The sequence below is a fragment of the Pleurodeles waltl genome, chromosome 6 (assembly GCF_031143425.1).
Source record: "Pleurodeles waltl isolate 20211129_DDA chromosome 6, aPleWal1.hap1.20221129, whole genome shotgun sequence".
NCBI lineage: Eukaryota > Metazoa > Chordata > Amphibia > Caudata > Salamandridae > Pleurodeles > Pleurodeles waltl.
In genome coordinates this window covers 82,137,012-82,154,644 of record NC_090445.1, presented here as the reverse complement: position 1 = coordinate 82,154,644, position 17,633 = coordinate 82,137,012, and the positions used below count along the sequence as shown (strand labels likewise).

At 51.6% G+C, this 17,633-nt stretch overlaps 3 non-coding genes across 3 annotated transcripts; all 3 read right to left on the bottom strand.

The window, feature by feature from the left end:
- Positions 1 to 9,645: 9,645 nt before the first annotated feature.
- Positions 9,646 to 9,718, bottom strand: TRNAK-CUU (transfer RNA lysine (anticodon CUU)). The gene has a single exon. It is a non-coding gene; the product is annotated as a tRNA-Lys (tRNA).
- A 3,233-nt stretch (positions 9,719 to 12,951) lies between these two features.
- TRNAK-CUU (transfer RNA lysine (anticodon CUU)) lies at positions 12,952 to 13,024 on the bottom strand. The gene has a single exon. It is a non-coding gene; the product is annotated as a tRNA-Lys (tRNA).
- Positions 13,025 to 16,211: 3,187 nt separating this feature from the next.
- Positions 16,212 to 16,284, bottom strand: TRNAK-CUU (transfer RNA lysine (anticodon CUU)). The gene has a single exon. It is a non-coding gene; the product is annotated as a tRNA-Lys (tRNA).
- Positions 16,285 to 17,633: the final 1,349 nt, after the last annotated feature.

The window sequence follows — 17,633 nt, the reverse complement described above, 5'->3', positions numbered from 1 at the left end:
CAAGATGTCTGTTGTGAAACATTTGCATGCTGCTATCTCTGCTAAAAAGAGGCGATGCCTGTGGCATAAATGTCTGGTACAGCAGATGCCAACGGCTGTGCTCTTACTGTGACTTCAGTGCCAGATGCCTCTTCCAAGAGATCTGGGTTCCAGATGTCTGAACTAGAATATCTCACCGGAGATGTCAGTGAAATGATATTAAATCATTGGTTTATGTTCATGAACGTCGATTCACCGAAATGCCGGGGGTAGCAGAAGTGACATCACATGACCTTTGACCTCCACTTTCACTCACACACACATACTTATAAAAACATACAAATTGACACTTGCATACATTCTCTCTCACATAAACACCCTCTCACCCGCAAGCATGCACACAATAGACATTTACAAACATTTTTTACTTACCTCAGCTGCCATGGACAGGCATATCCCAGCTAACTGTACTCCATTTTTATTACACTAATAGTGAATAATATATTATTTTTCACTATTAGTGTAATAAAAAAATTGACAGACTACAAAGAGTGGAGCCCAAACTGAAGTCCATAAGGACGAGCTGCCACTGTGTTCCTGGCAGTGAATTTGCCATGAATGACGTTTATGTTTATGTCCCAGAAAGGTCTGGTGCCGGGTTTGAAGGGGAAGGGTGGATTAGTAAGGGCAGTTGTGTAATATTAAGCGGCAGCCTTGGGCTCTGTGGCCTTTAGGGTCTGACACCTGCTCTAGATGGAGAGATGTGTAAATTAGACAATGATTTTTCTAGTTCCTGGTGTGACATGCCTTTTCTGACGCGTCCTTGAATGAGCAAGGCGTGGTATGTGCTGTAAAAGCATTGGGGTTGGGTGTGTGATGTAGAAGGTTGAAGTGGTGGTGTTTATTGTTAAACATTTGGTCCTTCGATGCCCGTCTTGCAGCAGCGTCTCCCTGATGTCTGTTGAGAAGGTCCGTGCTGCTGAGGGTGTTGTGATAAATGTCCAGTAGAGAAGATTGTGAACTCTTCCTGTTTCGCGAGGTGGCAGTCAGCCTCCAGAGCTGTGTTCCAGAGGCCTGCCGTGGGCTGCCGGAATGGCTGAGCGGTGTAAGGCGCCACATTCAAGAGCAGTATTTTCCCCAGTCCCGTGAACAAATCCCGCTGCCGACATACAGTAGTTTTCATACCTACTTTAATCAAAAAACACCAGCAGGGATGAGACCTTAAACTCCTGTTTTTGAAAGGATGGGGTGGGGATAGGACGGACCGGAGCGGACTCAGAGCTCGCTGTAAGCACGGGCGGCTCAGGCTAGGAAAGGGCGCAGGAAAGGCTCGGCCTAGGACCGCTCCCAGCGGCGCCTCCCAGGGCGGGAAGTGCTGCGTTGTGTGGAGTCCTGTGGGAATTGTGAGGAAACTGCAGGATGTGTGTGTGTGTGTGTAGGTTTAAGCCTCAGCGAAATATCTGAAAAAGGTGAGAGTTAATGTTAAACCCGAAAATGGAGAAGCCTTTAAAAAGCATCACTCCCAACGTGGGGCTCGAACCCACGACCCTGAGATGAAGAGTCTCATGCTCTACCGACTGAGCTAGCCGAGCTGCTGTGCCTATGTCATTTCACACACCCTCTGTGTGTTCTTTGTGAGGAAGTAGTGTGTGGTTATCCCAGGAGGCCCCTTTGTTTCATTTTCTCTGCTGCTGACTCGACACAGGCACCTTTCTCTTTCTCCATCTCTCGCTCTACCCCAGTCTTATGTCCCTTTCAGTCTCTCTGGAGCTCACTCTGGTACATACATGCATCTGTTCTCTCAACCTGTCTCTGGGCACATACTTAAATGTCCAGTAGAGAACAGTGTGAACTCTCCCTGTTTCGCGAGGTGGCAGTCAGCCTCCAGAGACGTGTTCCGGAAGCTGCCGGAATGGCCGAGCGGTGTAAGGTGCCACATTCAAGAGCAGTATCGTCCCCAGTCCCGTGATCAAATCCTGCTGCTGAAATAAAGTAGTTTTCATACCTACTTTAATCATAACACCAGCGGGGATGAGACCTTAAATTCCTCTTTTTGACAGGATGGGGTGGGGGGGGGAGGGCAGGACGGACCGGAGCGGACTCCGAGCTCGCTGTAAGCACGGGTGGCTCAGGCTAGGAAAGGGCGCAGGAAAGGCTAGACCTAGGACCGCTCACAGCGGTGCCTCCCAGGGCGGGAAGTGCTGCGTTGTGTGGAGTCCTGTGGGAATCGTGAGGAAATTGCAGGATGTGTGTGTGTGTGTAGTTTTAAGCCTCAGCGAAATATCTGAAAAAGGTGAGAGTTAATGTTAAACCCGAAAATGGAGAAGCCTTTAAAAAGCATCACGCCCAACGTGGAGCTCGAACCCACGACCCTGAGATTAAGAGCCTCATGGTCTACCGACTGAGCTAGCCGGGCTGCTGTGCCTATGTCATTTCACACACCCTCTGTGTGTTCTTTGTGAGGAAGTAGTGTGTGGTTATCCCAGGAGGCCCCTTTGTTTCATTTTCTCTGCTGCTGACTCGACACAGGCACCTTTCTCTTTCTCCATCTCTCGCTCTACCCCAGTCTTATGTCCCCATCAGTCTCCCTGGAGCTCACTCTGGTACACTCATGCATCTGTCCTCTCAACCTGTCTCTGAGCACATACTTAAATGTCCAGTAGAGAACAGTGTGAACTCTCCCTGTTTCGCGAGGTGGCAGTCAGCCTCCAGAGCTGTATTTCGGAGGCTGCTGGAATGGCTGAGCGGTGTAAGGTGCCACATTCAAGAGCAGTATCGTCCCCAGTCCTGTGATCAAATCCCGCTGCTGACATAAAGTAGTTTTCATACCTACTTTAATCATAACACTAGCGTGGATGAGACCGTAAAACTCATCTTTTTGAAAGGATGGGGGTGGACAGGACGGACCGGAGCAGACTCCGAGCTCGGTGTAAGCACGGGCGGCTCAGGCTAGGAAAGGGCGCAGGAAAGGCTCGGCCTAGGACCGCTCCCAGCGGCGCCTCCCAGGGCGGGAAGTGCTGCGTTGTGTGGAGTCCTGTGGGAATCGTGAGGCAAACTGCAGGATGTGTGTGTGTGTGTAGTTTTAAGCCTCAGCGAAATATCTGAAAAAGGTGAGAGTTAATGTTAAACCCGAAAATGGAGAAGCCTTTAAAAAGCATCACACCCAACGTGGGGCTTGAACCCACGACCCTGAGATTAAGAGTTTCATGCTGTACCGACTGAGCTAGCCAGGCTGCTGTTCTTACGTCATTTTACACACCCTCTGTGTGTTCTTTGTGAGGAAGTAGTGTGTGGTTATCCCAGGAGGCCCCTTTGTTTCATTTTCTCTGCTGCTGACTCGACACAGGCACCTTTCTCTTTCTCTATCACTCGCTCTACCCCAGTCTTATGTCCCCATCAGTCTCTCTGGAGCTCACTCTGGTACATACATGCATCTGTCCTCTCAACCTGTCTCTGGGCACATACTTAAATGTCCAGTAGAGAACAGTGTGAACTCTCCCTGTTTCGCGAGGTGGCAGTCAGCCTCCAGAGCAATGTTCTGGAGGCTGCCGGAATGGCCGAGCGGTGTAAGGTGCCACATTCAAGAGCAGTATTTTCCCCAGTCCCGTGATCAAATCCTGCTGCCGAAGTATAGTAGTTTTCATACCTACTTTAATCATAACACCAGTGGGGATGAAACCTTAAATTCCTCCTTTTTGAAAGGATGGGGGGGGGAGGGCAGGACGGACCGGAGCGGACTCCGAGCTCGCTGTAAGCACGGGCGGCTCAGGCTAGGAAAGGGAGCAGGAAAGGCTCGGCCTAGGACCACTCCCAGCGGTGCCTCCCAGGGCGGGAAGTGCTGCGTTGTATGGAATCCTGTGGGAATCGTGAGGGAAACTGCAGGATGTGTGTGTGTGTGTAGTTTTAAGCCTCAGCGAAATATCTGAAAAAGGTTAGAGTTAATGTTAAACCCGAAAATGGAGAAGCCTTTAAAAAGCATCACACCCAATGTGGGGCTCGAACCCACAACCCATTGATTAAGAGTCTCATGCTCTACCGACTGAGCTAGCCGGGCTGCTGTGCCTTTGTTATTTCACACACCCTCTGTGTGTTCTTTGTGAGGAAGTAGTGTGTGGTTATCCCAGGAGGCCCCTTTGTTTCATTTTCTCTGCTGCTGACTCGACACAGGCACCTTTCTCTTTCTCCATCTCTCGCTCTACCCCAGTCTTATGTCCCCATCAGTCTCTCTGGAGCTCACTCTGGTACATACATGCATCTGTCCTCTCAACCTGTCTCTGGGCACATACTTAAATGTCCAGTAGAGAACAGTGTGAACGCTCCCTGTTTCACGAGGTGGCAGTCAGCCTCCAGAGCCATGTTCTGGAGGCTGCCGGAATGGCCGAGCGGTGTAAGGTGCCACATTCAAGAGCAGTATCTTTCCCAGTCCCGTGATCAAATCCCGCTGCCGACATAAAGTAGTTTTCATACCTACTTTAATCATAACACCAGCGAGGATGAGACCTTAAACTCCTCTTTTTGAAAGGATGGGGGGGACAGGACGGACCGGAGCCGTCTCCAAGCTCGCTGTAAGCACAGGCGGCTCAGGCTAGGAAAGGGCGCAGGAAAGGCTCGGCCTAGGACCATTCCCAGCGGCGCCTCCCAGGGCGGGAAGTGCTGCGTTGTGTGGAGTCCTATGGGAATCGTGAGGCAAACTGCAGGATGCTTGTGTGTGTAGTTTTAAGCCTCAGCGAAATATCTGAAAAAGGTGAGAGTTAATGTTAAACCCGAAAAAGGAGAAGCCTTTAAAAAGCATCACGCCCAACATGGGGCTCGAACCCACAACCCTGAGATTAAGAGTCTCATGCACTACCCACTGCGCTAGCCGGACTGCTGTGCCTATGTCATTTCACACACCCTCTGTGTGTTCTTTGTGAGGAAGTAGTGTGTGGTTATCCCAGGAGGCCCCTTTGTTTCATTTTTTCTGCTGCTGACTCGACACAGGCACCTTTCTCTTTCTCCATCTCTCGCTCTACCCCAGTTTTATGTCCCCATCAGTCTCTCTGGAGCTCAATCTGGTACATACATGCATCTGTCCTCTCAACCTGTCTCTGGGCACATACTTAAATGTCCAGTAGAGAACAGTGTGAACTCTCCCTGTTTCGCGAGGTGGCAGTCAGCCTCCAGAGCCGTGTTCTGGAGGCTGCCGAATGGCCGAGCGGTGTAAGGTGCCACATTCAAGAGCAGTATCTTCCCCAGTCTTGTGATCAAATCCTGCTGTCGACATAAAGTAGTTTTCATGCCTACTTTAATCATAACACCAGCGGGGATGAGACCTTAAACTTCTCTTTTTGAAAGGATGGGGGGGGGACAGGACGGAGAGGAGCTGACTCCGAGCTCGCTGTAAGCACGGGCGGCTCAGGCTAGGAAAGGGCGCAGGAAAGGCTCGGCCTAGGACCACTCCCAGCGGCGCCTCCCAGGGCGGGAAGTGCTGCATTGTGTGGAGTCCTGTGGGATTCGTGAGGCAAACTGCAGGATGTGTGTGTGTGTGTGTAGTTTTAAGCCTCATCGAAATATCTAAAAAAGGGGAGAGTTAATGTTAAACCCGAAAATGGAGAAGCCTTTAAAAAGCGTCACACCCAACGTTGGGCTCGAACCCACAACCCTGCAATTAAGAGTCTCATGCTCTACCAACTGAGCTAGCCGGGATGCTGTGCCGATGTCATTTCACACACCCTCTGTGTGTTCTTTGTGAGGAAGTAGTGTGTGGTTATCCCAGGAGGCCCCTTTGTTTCATTTTCTCTGCTGCTGACTCGACACAGGCACCTTTCTCTTTCTCCATCTGTCGCTCTACCCCAGTCTTATGTCCCCATCAGTCTCTCTGGAGCTTACTCTGGTACATACATGCATCTGTCCTCTCAACCTGTCTCTGGGCACATACTTAAATGTCCAGTAGAGAACAGTGTGAACTCTCCCTGTTTCGCGAAGTGGCAGTCAACCTCCACAGCTGTGTTCTGTAGGCTGCCGGAATGGCTGAGCGGTGTAAGGCGCCACATTCAAAAGCAGTATTTTCCCCAGTCCCGTGATCAAATCCCGCTGCTGACATAAAGTCGTTTTCATACCTACTTTAATCATAACACCAGCGGGGATGAGACCTTAAACTCCTCTTTTTGAAAGGATGGGAAGGGGGGGGGACAGGACGGACCGGAGCGGACTCCGAGCTCGCTGTAAGCACGGGCGGCTCAGGCTAGGAAAGGGAGCAGGAAAGGCTCGGCCTAGGACCACTCCCAGCAGCGCCTCCCAGGGCGGGAAGTGCTGCGTTGTGTGGAGTCCTGTGGGAATCGTGAGGCAAACTGCAGGATGTGTGTGTGTGTAGTTTTAAGCCTCAGCAAAATATCTGAAAAAGGTTAGAGTTAATGTTAAACCCGAAAATGGAGAAGCCTTTAAAAAGCATCACACCCAACTTGGGGCTCGAACCCACGACCCTGAGATTAAGAGTCTCATACTCTACCGACTGAGCTAGCCGGGCTGCTGTGACTCTGTCGTTTCACACACACTCTGTGTGTTCTTTGTGAGGAAGTAGTGTGTGGTTATCCCAGGAGGCCCCTTTGTTTCATTTTCTCTGCTGCTGACTCGACACAGGCACCTTTCTCTTTCTCCATCTCTCGCTCTACCCCAGTCTTATGTCCCCATCAGTCTCTCTGGAGCTCACTCTGGTACATACATGCATCTGTCCTCTCAACCTGTCTCTGGGCACATACTTAAATGTCCAGTAGAGAACAGTGTGAACGCTCCCTGTTTTGCGGGGTGGCAGTCAGCCTCCAGAGCTGTGCTCCGGAGGCTGCCGGAATGGCCGAGCGGTGTAAGGCGCCACATTCAAGAGCAGTATCTTCCCCAGTCCTGTGATCAGATCCCGCTGCCGACATAAAGTAGTTTTCATACCTACTTTAATCATAACACCAGCAGGGATGAGACATTAAACTCCTCTTTTTGAAAGGATGGGGGGGGACAGGACGGACCGGAGCGGACTCCGAGTTCGCTGTAAGCACGGGCGGCTTAGGCTAGGAAAGGGCGCAGGAAAGGCTCGGCCTAGGACCGCTCCCAGCGGCGCCTCCCAGGGCGGGAAGTGCTGCGTTGTGTGGAGTCCTGTGGGAATCGTGAGGCAAACTGCAGGATGTGTGTGTGTGTAGTTTTAAGCTTCAGCGAAATATCTGAAAAAGGTGAGAGTTTATGTTAAACCCGAAAATGGATTAGCCTTTAAAAAGCATCACACCCAACGTGGGGCTCGAACTCACGACCCTGAGATTAAGAGTCTCATGCTCTACCGACTGAGCTAGCCGGGCTGCTGTGCCTATGACCTTTCACACACCCTCTGTGTGTTCTTTGTGAGGAAGTAGTGTGTGGTTATCCCAGGAGGCCCCTTTGTTTCATTTTCTCTGCTGCTGACTCGACACAGGCACCTTTCTCTTTCTCCATCTCTCGCTCTACCCCAGTCTTATGTCCTCATCAGACTCTCTGGAGCTCACTCTGGTACATACATGCATCTGTCCTCTCAACCTGTCTCTGGGCACATACTTAAATGTCCAGTAGAGAACAGTGTGAACTCTCCCTGTTTCGCGAGGTGGCAGTCAGCCTCCAGAGCCATGTTCCGGAGGCTGCCGTAATGGCTGAGCGGTGTAAGGCACCACATTCAAGAGCAGTATCTTCCCCAGTTCTGTCATCAAATCCTGCTGCCGACATAAAGTAGTTTTCATACCTACTTTAATCATAAAACCAGCGGGATGAGACCGTAAAACTCCCCTTTTGGAAAGGATGGGGGTGACAGGACGGACCGGAGCGGACTCCGAGCTCGCTGTAAGCACAGGTGGCTCAGGCTAGGAAAGGGCGCAGGAAAGGCTCGGCCTAGGACCGCTCCCAGCGGCGCCTCCCAGGGCGGAAAGTGCTGCGTTGTGTGGAGTCCTGTGGGAATCGTGAGGAAACTGCAGGATGTGTGTGTGTGTGTAGTTTTAAGCCTCAGCGAAATATCTGAAAAAGGTGAGAGTTAATGTTAAACCCGAAAATGGAGAAGCGTTTAAAAAGCATCACGCCCAACGTAGGGCTCGAACCCACGACCAAGAGTCTCATGCTCTACCGACTGAGCTAGCCAGGCTGCTGTGCCTATGTCATTTCACACACCCTCTGTGTGTTCTTTGTGAGGAAGTAGTGTGTGGTTATCCAAGGAGGCCCCTTTGTTTCATTTTCTCTGCTGCTGACTCGACACAGGCACCTTTCTCTTTCTCCATCTCTCGCTCTACCCCAGTCTTATGTCCCGATCAGTCTCTCTGGAGCTCACTCTGGTACATACATGCATCTGTCCTCTCAACCTGTCTCTTGGCACATACTTAAATGTCCAGTAGAGAACAGTGTGAACTCTCCCTGTTTCGCGAGGTGGCAGTCAGCCTCCAGAGCCATGTTCCGGAGGCTGCCGGAATGGCCGAGTGGTGTAAGGTGCCACATTCAAGAGCAGTATCTTCCCCAGTCCCGTGATCAAATCTCGCTGCTGTCATAAAGTAGTTTTCATACCTACTTTAATCATAACACCAGCGGAGATGAGACCTTAAACTCCTCTTTTTGAAAGGATGTGGGGGCAGGACGGACCGGAGCGGACTCCGAGCTCGCTGTAAGCACGGGCGGCTCAGGCTAGGAAAGGGCGCAGGAAAGGCTCGGCCTAGGACCACTCCCAGCGGCGCCTCCCAGGGCGGGAAGTGCTGCGTTGTGTGGAGTCCTGTGGGAATCGTGAGGCAAACTGCAGGATGCTTGTGTGTGTAGTTTTAAGCCTCAGCGAAATATCTGAAAAAGGTGGGAGTTAATGTTAAACCCAAAAAAGGAGAAGCCTTTAAAAAGCATCACGCCCAACATGGGGCTCAAACCCACAACCCTGAGATTAAGAGTCGCATGCACTACCCACTGAGCTAGCCAGGCTGCTGTGACTATATCATTTCACACACCCTCTGTGTGTTCTTTGTGAGGAAGTAGTGTGTGGTTATCCCAGGAGGCCCCTTTGTTTCATTTTCTCTGCTGCTGACTCGACACAGGCACCTTTCTCTTTCTCCATCTGTCGCTCTACCCCAGTCTTATGTCCCCATCAGTCTCTCTGGAGCTCACTCTGGTATATACATGCATCTGTCCTCTCAACCTGTCTCTGGGCACATACTTAAATGTCCAGTAGAGAAGATTGTGAACTCTCCCTGTTTCGCGAGGTGGCAGTCAGCCTCCAGAGCTGTGTTCCGGAGGCTGCCGGAATGGCCGAGCGGTGTAAGGTGCCACATTCAAGAGCAGTATCTTCCCCAGTCCTGTGATCAAATACCGCTGCAGACATAAAGTAGTTTTCATACCTACCTTAATCATAACACCAGCGGGGATGAGACCTTAAACTCCTCATTTTGACAGGATGGGGGGGAACAGAACGGACCGGAGCGGACTCCGAGCTCGCTGTAAGCACGGTCGGCTCAGGCTAGGAAAGGCTCGGCCTAGGACCGCTCCCAGTGGCGCCTCCCAGGGCGGGAAGTGCTGCGTTGTGTGGAGTCCTGTGGGAATCGTGAGGCAAACTGCAGGATGTGTGTGTGTGTAGTTTTAAGCCTCAGCGAAATATCTGAAAAAGGTGAGAGTTAATGTTAAACCCGAAAATGGAGAAGCCTTTAAAAAGCATCACGCCCAACGTGGGGCTCGAACCCACGACCCTGAGATTAAGAGTCTCATGCTCTACCGACTGAGCTAGCCGGGCCGCTGTGCCTATGTCATTTCACACACCCTCTGTGTGTTCTTTGGGAGGAAGTAGTGCGTGGTTATCCCAGGAGGACCCTTTGTTTCATTTACTCTGCTGCTGACTCGACACAGGCACCTTTCTCTTTCTCCATCTCTCGCTCTACCCCAGTCTTATGTCCCCATCAGTCTTTCTGGAGCTCACTCTGGTACATACATGCATCTGTCCTTTCAACCTGTCTCTGGGCACATACTTAAATGTCCAGTAGAGAACAGTGTGAACTCTCACTGTTTCGCGAGATGGCAGTCAGCCTCCAGAGCCGTGATTGAAGATCACGGCTCTGGAGGCTGACTGCCATCTCGCGAAACAGTGAGAGTGCCGGAATGGCCGAGCGGTGTAAGGTGCCACATTCAAGAGCAGTATCTTCCCCAGTCCTGTGATCTAATCCCGCTGCTGACATAAAGTAGTTTTCATACCTACTTTAATCATAACACCAGCAGGGATGAGACTTTAAATTCCTCTTTTTGAAAGGATGGGGGGGGACAGGATGGATCGGAGCGGACTCCGAGCTCGCTGTAAGCACGGGCGGCTCAGGCTAGGAAAGGGCGCAGGAAAGGCTGGGCCTAGAACCGCTCCCAGCGGCGCCTCCCTGGGCGGGAAGTGCTGCGTTGTGTGGAGTCCTGTGGGAATCGTGAGGCAAACTGCAGGATGTGTGTTTGTGTATTTTTAAGCCTCAGCAAAATATCTGAAAAAGGTGAGAGTTAATGTTAAACCCGAAAAGGGAGAAGCCTTTAAAAAGCATCACGCCCAACGTGGGGCTCGAACCCACGACCCTGAGATTAAGAGTTTCATGCTCTACCGACTGAGCTAGCCGGGCTGCTGTGCCTATGATATTTCACACACCCTCTGTGTGTTCTTTGTGAGGAAGTAGTGTGTGGTTATCCCAGGAGGCCCCTTTGTTTCATTTTCTCTGCTGCTGACTCGACACAGGCACCTTTCTCTTTCTCCATCTCTCGCTCTACCCCAGTCTTATGTCCTCATCAGTCTCTCTGGAGCTCACTCTGGCACATACATGCATCCGTCCTCTCAACCTGTTTCTGGGCACATACTTAAATGTCCAGTAGAGAACAGTGTGAACTCTCCCTGTTTCGTGAGGTGGCAATCAGCCTCCAGAGACATGTTCTGGAGGCTGCTGGAATGGCCGAGTGGTGTAAGGCGCCACATTCAAGAGCAGTATCTTCCCCAGTCCTGTGATCAAATCCTGCTGCTGACATAAAGTAGTTTTCATACCTACTTTAATCATAACACCAGCAGGTATGAGACCTTAAACTCCTCTTTTTGAAAGGATGGGGGGGGACAGAACGGACCGGAGCGGACTCCGAGCTTGCTGTAAGCATGGGAAGCTCAGGCTAGGAAAGGGCGCAGGAAAGGCTCGGCCTAGGACCGCTCCCAGCGGCGCCTCCCAGGGCGGGAAGTGCTGCGTTGTGTGGAGTCCTGTGGGAATCGTGAGACAAACTGCAGGATGTGTGTGTGTGTAGTTTTGAGCCTCAGCGAAATATGTGAAAAAGGTGAGAGTTAATGTTAAACCCGAAAATGGAGAAGCCTTTAAAAAGCATCACGCCCAACGTTGGGCTCAAACGCACGACCCTGAGATTAAGAGTCTCATGCTCTACCGACTGAGCTAGCCGGGCTGCTGTGCCTATGTTATTTCACACACCCTCTGTGTGTTCTTTGTGAGGAAGTAGTGTGTGGTTATCCCAGGAGGCCCCTTTGTTTCATTTTCTCTGCTGCTGACTCGACACAGGCACCTTTCTCTTTCTCCATCTCTCGCTCTACCCCAGTCTTATGTCCCCATCAGTCTCTCTGGAGCTCACTCTGGTACATACATGCATCTGTCCTCTCAACCTGTCTCTAGGCACATACTTAAATGTCCAGTAGAGAACAGTGTGAACTCTCCCTGTTTCGCGAGGTGGCAGTCAGCCTCCAGAGGAGTGTTCCGAAGGCTGCCGGAATGGCCGAGCGGTGTAAGGTGCCACATTCCAGAGCAGTATCTTCCCCAGTCCTGTGATCAAATCCCACTTCCGACATTAAGTACTTTTCATACCTACTTTAATCATAACACCAGCGGGGATGAGACCTTAAATTCCTCTTTTTGAAAGGATGGGGTGGGGGGGTGGCAGGACGGACCGGAGCGGACTCCGAGCTCGCTGTAAGCACGGGTGGCTCAGGCTAGGAAAGGGTGCAGGAAAGGCTCAGCCTAGGACCGCTCCCAGCGGCGCCTCCCAGGGCGGGAAGTGCTGCGTTGTGTGGAGTCCTGTGGGAATCGTGAGGAAACTGCAGGATGTGTGTGTGTGTGTACTTTTAAGCCTCAGCGAAATATCTTAAAAAAGGTGAGAGTTAATGTTGAACCCGAAAATGGAGAAGCCTTTAACAAGCATCACGTCCAACATGGGGCTCGAACCCATAACCCTGAGATTAAGAGTCTCATGCTCTACCAACTGAGCTAGCCAGGCTGTTGTACCTATGTCATTTCACACACCCTCTGTGTGTTCTTTGTGAGGAAGTAGTGTGTGGTTATCCCAGGAGGCCCCTTTGTGTCATTTTCTCTGCTGCTGACTCGACACAGGCACCTTTCTCTTTCTCCATCTCTCGCTCTACCCCAGTCTTATGTCCCCATCAGTCTCTCTTGAGCTCACTCTGGTACATACATGCATCTGTCCTCTCAACCTGTCTCTGGGCACATACTTAAATGTCCAGTATAGAACAGTGTGAACTCTCCCTGTTTCGCGAGGTGGCAGTCAGCCTCCAGACCCGTGTTCTGGAGGCTGCCGGAATGGCCGAGTGGTGTAAGGCGCCACATTCAAGAGCAGTATCTTCCCGTGTCCAGTGGTCAAATCCCGCTGCTGACATAAAGTAGTTTTCATACCTACTTTAATCATAACACCAGCGGGGATGAGACCTTAAAATCCTCTTTTTGAAAGGATGGGGGGGGACAGGACGGAGCGGAGCGGACTCTGAGCTCGTTGTAACCACGGGCGGCTCAGGCTAGGAAAGTGTGCATGAAAGGCTCAGGCTAGGACCACTCCCAGCGGCGCCTCCCAGGACGGGAAGTGCTGCGTTGTGTGGAGTCCTGTGGGAATCGTGAGGCAAACTGCAGGATGTGTGTGTGTGTAGTTTTAAGCCTCAGCAAAATATCTGAAAAAGGTGAGAGTTAATGTTCAACCCGAAAATGGAGAAGCCTTTAAAAAGCATCACGCCCAACGTGGGGCTCGAACCCACGACCCTGAGATTAAGAGTCTCATGCTCTACCGACTGAGCTAGCCGGGCTGCTGTGGCTATGTCATTTCACACACCCTCTGTGTGTTCTTTGTGAGGAAGAAGTGTGTGGTTATCCCAGGAGGCCCCTTTGTTTCATTTTCTCTGCTGCTGACCTGACACAGGCACCTTTCTCTTTCTCCATCTCTCGCTCTACCCCAGTCTTATGTCCCCATCAGTCTTTCTGGAGCTCACTCTGGTACATACATGCATCTGTCCTTTCAACCTGTCTCTGGGCACATGCTTAAATGTCCAGTAGAGAACAGTGTGAACTCTCCCTGTTTCGCGGGGTGGCAGTCAGCCTCCAGATCCGTTTTCCGAAGTCCGCCGGAATGGCCGAGCGGTGTAAGGCGCCACATTCAAGAGCAGTATTTTCCCCAGTCCCGTGGTCAAATCCCGCTGCTGACATAAAGTAGTTTTCATACCTACTTTAATCATAACACCAGCGGGGATGAGACCGTAAAACTCCTCTTTTTGAAAGGATGGGGGTGGACAGGACGGACCGGAGCGGACTCCGAGCTCGCTGTAAGCACGGGCGGCTCAGGCTAGGAAAGGGCGCAGGAAAGGCTCGGCCTAGGACCGCTCCCACCGGCGCCTCCCAGGGCGGGAAGTGCTGCATTGTGTGGAGTCCTGTGGGAATCGTGAGGCAAACTGCAGGATGTGTGTGTGTGTAGTTTTAAGCCTCAGCAAAATATCTGAAAAAGGTGAGAGTTAATGTTAAACCCGAAAATGGAGAAGCCTTTAAAAAGCATCACGCCCAACGTGGGGCACGAACCCACGACCCTGAGATTAAGAGTCTCATGCTCTACCGACTGAGCTAGCCAGGCTGCTGTGCCTATGTCTTTTCACACACCCTCTGTGTGTTCTTTGTGAGGAAGTAGTGTGTGGTTATCCCAGGAGGCACCTTTGTTTCATTTTCTCTGCTGCTGACTCGACACAGGCACCTTTCTCTTTCTCCATCTCTCGCTCTACCCCAGTCTTATGTCCCCATCAGTCTCTCTGGAGCTCACTCTGGTACATACATGCATCTGTCCTCTCAACCTGTCTCTGGGCACATACTTAAATGTCCAGTAGAGAACAGTGTGAACTCTCCCTGTTTCGCGAGGGGGCAGTCAGCCTCCAGAGCCGTGTTCCGGAGGCTGCCGGAATGGCCGAGCGGTGTAAGGCGCCACATTCAAGAGCAGTATCTTCCCCAGTCCCGTAATTAAATCCCGCTGCCGACATAAAGTAGTTTTCATACCTACTTTAATCATAACACCAGCGGGGATGAGACCTTAAATTCCTCGTTTTGAAAGGATGGGGGGGGGACAGGACGGACCGGAGCGGACTCCGAGCTCACTGTAAGCACGGGCGGCTCAGGCTAGGAAAGGGCGCAGGAAAGGCTCGGCCTAGGATCGCTCACAGCGGCGCCTCCCAGGGCGGAAAGTGCTGCGTTGTGTGGAGTCCTGTGGGAATCGTGAGGCAAACTGCAGGATGTGTGTGTGTGTAGTTTTAAGCCTCAGCGAAATATCTGAAAAAGGTGAGAGTTAATGTTAAACCTGAAAATGGAGAAGCCTTTAAAAAGCATCACGCCCGACGTGGGGCTCGAACCCACGACCCGGAGATTAAGAGTCTCATGCTCTCCCGAATGAGCTAGCCGGGCTGCTGTGCCTATGTCATTTCACACACCCTCTGTGTGTTCTTTGTGAGGAAGTAGAGTGTGGTTATCCCAGGAGGCCCCTTTGTTTCATTTTCTCTGCTGCTGACTCGACACAGGCACCTTTCTCTTTCTCCATCTCTCGCTCTACCCCAGTCTTATGTCCCCATCAGTCTCTCTGGAGCTTACTCTGGTACATACATGCATCTGTCCTCTCAACCTGTCTCTGGGCACATACTTAAATGTCCAGTAGAGAACAGTGTGAATTCTCCCTGTTTCGCGAGGTGGCAGTCAGCCTCCAGAGCCGTTTTCCGGAGGCTGCCGGAATGGCTGAGCGGTGTAAGGTGCCACATTCAAGAGCAGTATCTTCCCCAGTCCCGTAATTAAATCCCACTGCCGACATAAAGTAGTTTTCATACCTACTTTAATCATAACACCAGCGGGGATGAGACCTTAAACTCCTCGTTTTGAAAGGATGGGGGGGGGACAGGACGGACCGGAGCGGACTCCGAGCTCGCTGTAAGCACGGGCGGCTCAGGCTAGGAAAGGGCGCAGGAAAGGCTCAGCCTAGGACCGCTCCCAGCGGCGCCTCCCAGGGCGGGAAGTGCTGCGTTGTGTGGAGTCCTGTGGGAATCGTGAGGCAAACTGCAGGATGTGTGTGTGTGTAGTTTTAAGCCTCAGCGAAATATCTGAAAAAGGTGAGAGTTAATGTTAAACCTGAAAATGGAGAAGCCTTTAAAAAGCATCACGCCCGACGTGGGGCTCGAACCCACGACCCGGAGATTAAGAGTCTCATGCTCTCCCGAATGAGCTAGCCGGGCTGCTGTGCCTATGTCATTTCACACACCCTCTGTGTGTTCTTTGTGAGGAAGTAGAGTGTGGTTATCCCAGGAGGCCCCTTTGTTTCATTTTCTCTGCTGCTGACTCGACACAGGCACCTTTCTCTTTCTCCATCTCTCGCTCTACCCCAGTCTTATGTCCCCATCAGTCTCTCTGGAGCTTACTCTGGTACATACATGCATCTGTCCTCTCAACCTGTCTCTGGGCACATACTTAAATGTCCAGTAGAGAACAGTGTGAATTCTCCCTGTTTCGCGAGGTGGCAGTCAGCCTCCAGAGCCGTTTTCCGGAGGCTGCCGGAATGGCTGAGCGGTGTAAGGTGCCACATTCAAGAGCAGTATCTTCCCCAGTCCCGTAATTAAATCCCACTGCCGACATAAAGTAGTTTTCATACCTACTTTAATCATAACACCAGCGGGGATGAGACCTTAAACTCCTCGTTTTGAAAGGATGGGGGGGGGACAGGACGGACCGGAGCGGACTCCGAGCTCGCTGTAAGCACGGGCGGCTCAGGCTAGGAAAGGGCGCAGGAAAGGCTCAGCCTAGGACCGCTCCCAGCGGCGCCTCCCAGGGCGGGAAGTGCTGCGTTGTGTGGAGTCCTGTGGGAATCGTGAGGCAAACTGCAGGATGTGTGTGTGTGTAGTTTTAAGCCTCAGCGAAATATCTGAAAAAGGTGAGAGTTAATGTTAAACCCGAAAATGGAGAAGCCTTTAAAAAGCATCACGCCCAACGTGGGGCTCGAACCCACGACCCTGAGATTAAGAGTCTCATGCTCTACCGACTGAGCTAGCCAGGCTGCTATGCCTATGTCATTTCACACACCCTCTGTGTGTTCTTTGTGAGGAAGTAGTGTGTGGTTATCCCAGGAGGCACCTTTGTTTCATTTTCTCTGCTGCTGACTCGACACAGGCACCTTTCTCTTTCTCCATCTCTCGCTCTACCCCAGTCTTATGTCCTCATCAGTCTCTCTGGAGCTCACTCTGGTACATACATGCATCTGTCCTCTCAACCTGTCTCTGGGCACATACTTAAATGTCCAGTAGAGAACAGTGTGAACTCTCCCTGTTTCGCGAGGTGGCAGTCAGCCTCCAGAGCCGTTTTCCGAAGGCTGCCGGAATGGCTGAGCGGTGTAAGGTGCCACATTGTAGAGCAGTATCTTCCCCAGGCCTGTGATCAAATCCTGCTGCCTACATAAAGTAGTTTTCATACCTACTTTAATCATAACACCAGCGGGGATGAGACCGTAAAACTCCTCTTTTGAAAGGATGGGGGTGGACAGGACGGACCGGAGCGGACTCCGAACTCGCTGTAAGCACGGGCGGCTCAGGCTAGGAAAGGGCGCAGGAAAGGCTCGGCCTAGGACCGCTCCCAGCGGCGCCTCCCAGGGCGGGAAGTGCTGCGTTGTGTGGAGTCCTGTGGGAATCGTGAGGCAAACTGCAGGATGTGTGTGTGTGTAGTTTTAAGCCTCAGCGAAATATCTGAAAAAGGTGAGAGTTAATGTTAAACCCGAAAATGGAGAAGCCTTTAAAAAGCATCACGCCCAACGTGGGGCTCAAACCCACAACCCTGAGATTAAGAGTCTCATGCTCTACCGACTGAGCTAGCCGGGCTGCTGTGCCTATGTCATTTCACACACCCTCTGTGTGTTCTTTGTGAGGAAGTAGTGTGTGGTTATCCCAGGAGGCCCCTTTGTTTCATTTTCTCTGCTGCTGACTCGACACAGGCACCTTTCTCTTTCTCCATCTCTCGCTCTACCCCAGTCTTATGTCCTCATCAGTCTCTCTGGAGCTCACTCTGGTACATACATGCATCTGTCCTCTCAACCTGTCTCTGGGCACATACTTAAATGTCCAGTAGAGAACAGTGTGAACTCTCCCTGTTTCGCGAGGTGGCAGTCAGCCTCCAGAGCTGCTCTCCGGAGGCTGCCGGAATGGCTGAGCGGTGTAAGGTGCCACATTCAAGAGCAGTATCTTCCCCAGGCCTCTGATCAAATCCCGCTGCTGACATAAAGTAGTTTTCATACCTACTTTAATCATAACACCAGCGGGGATGAGACCGTAAAACTCCTCTTTTTGAAAGGATGGGGGTGGACAGGACGGACCGGAGCGGACTCCGAGCTCGCTGTAAGCACGGGCTGCTCAGGCT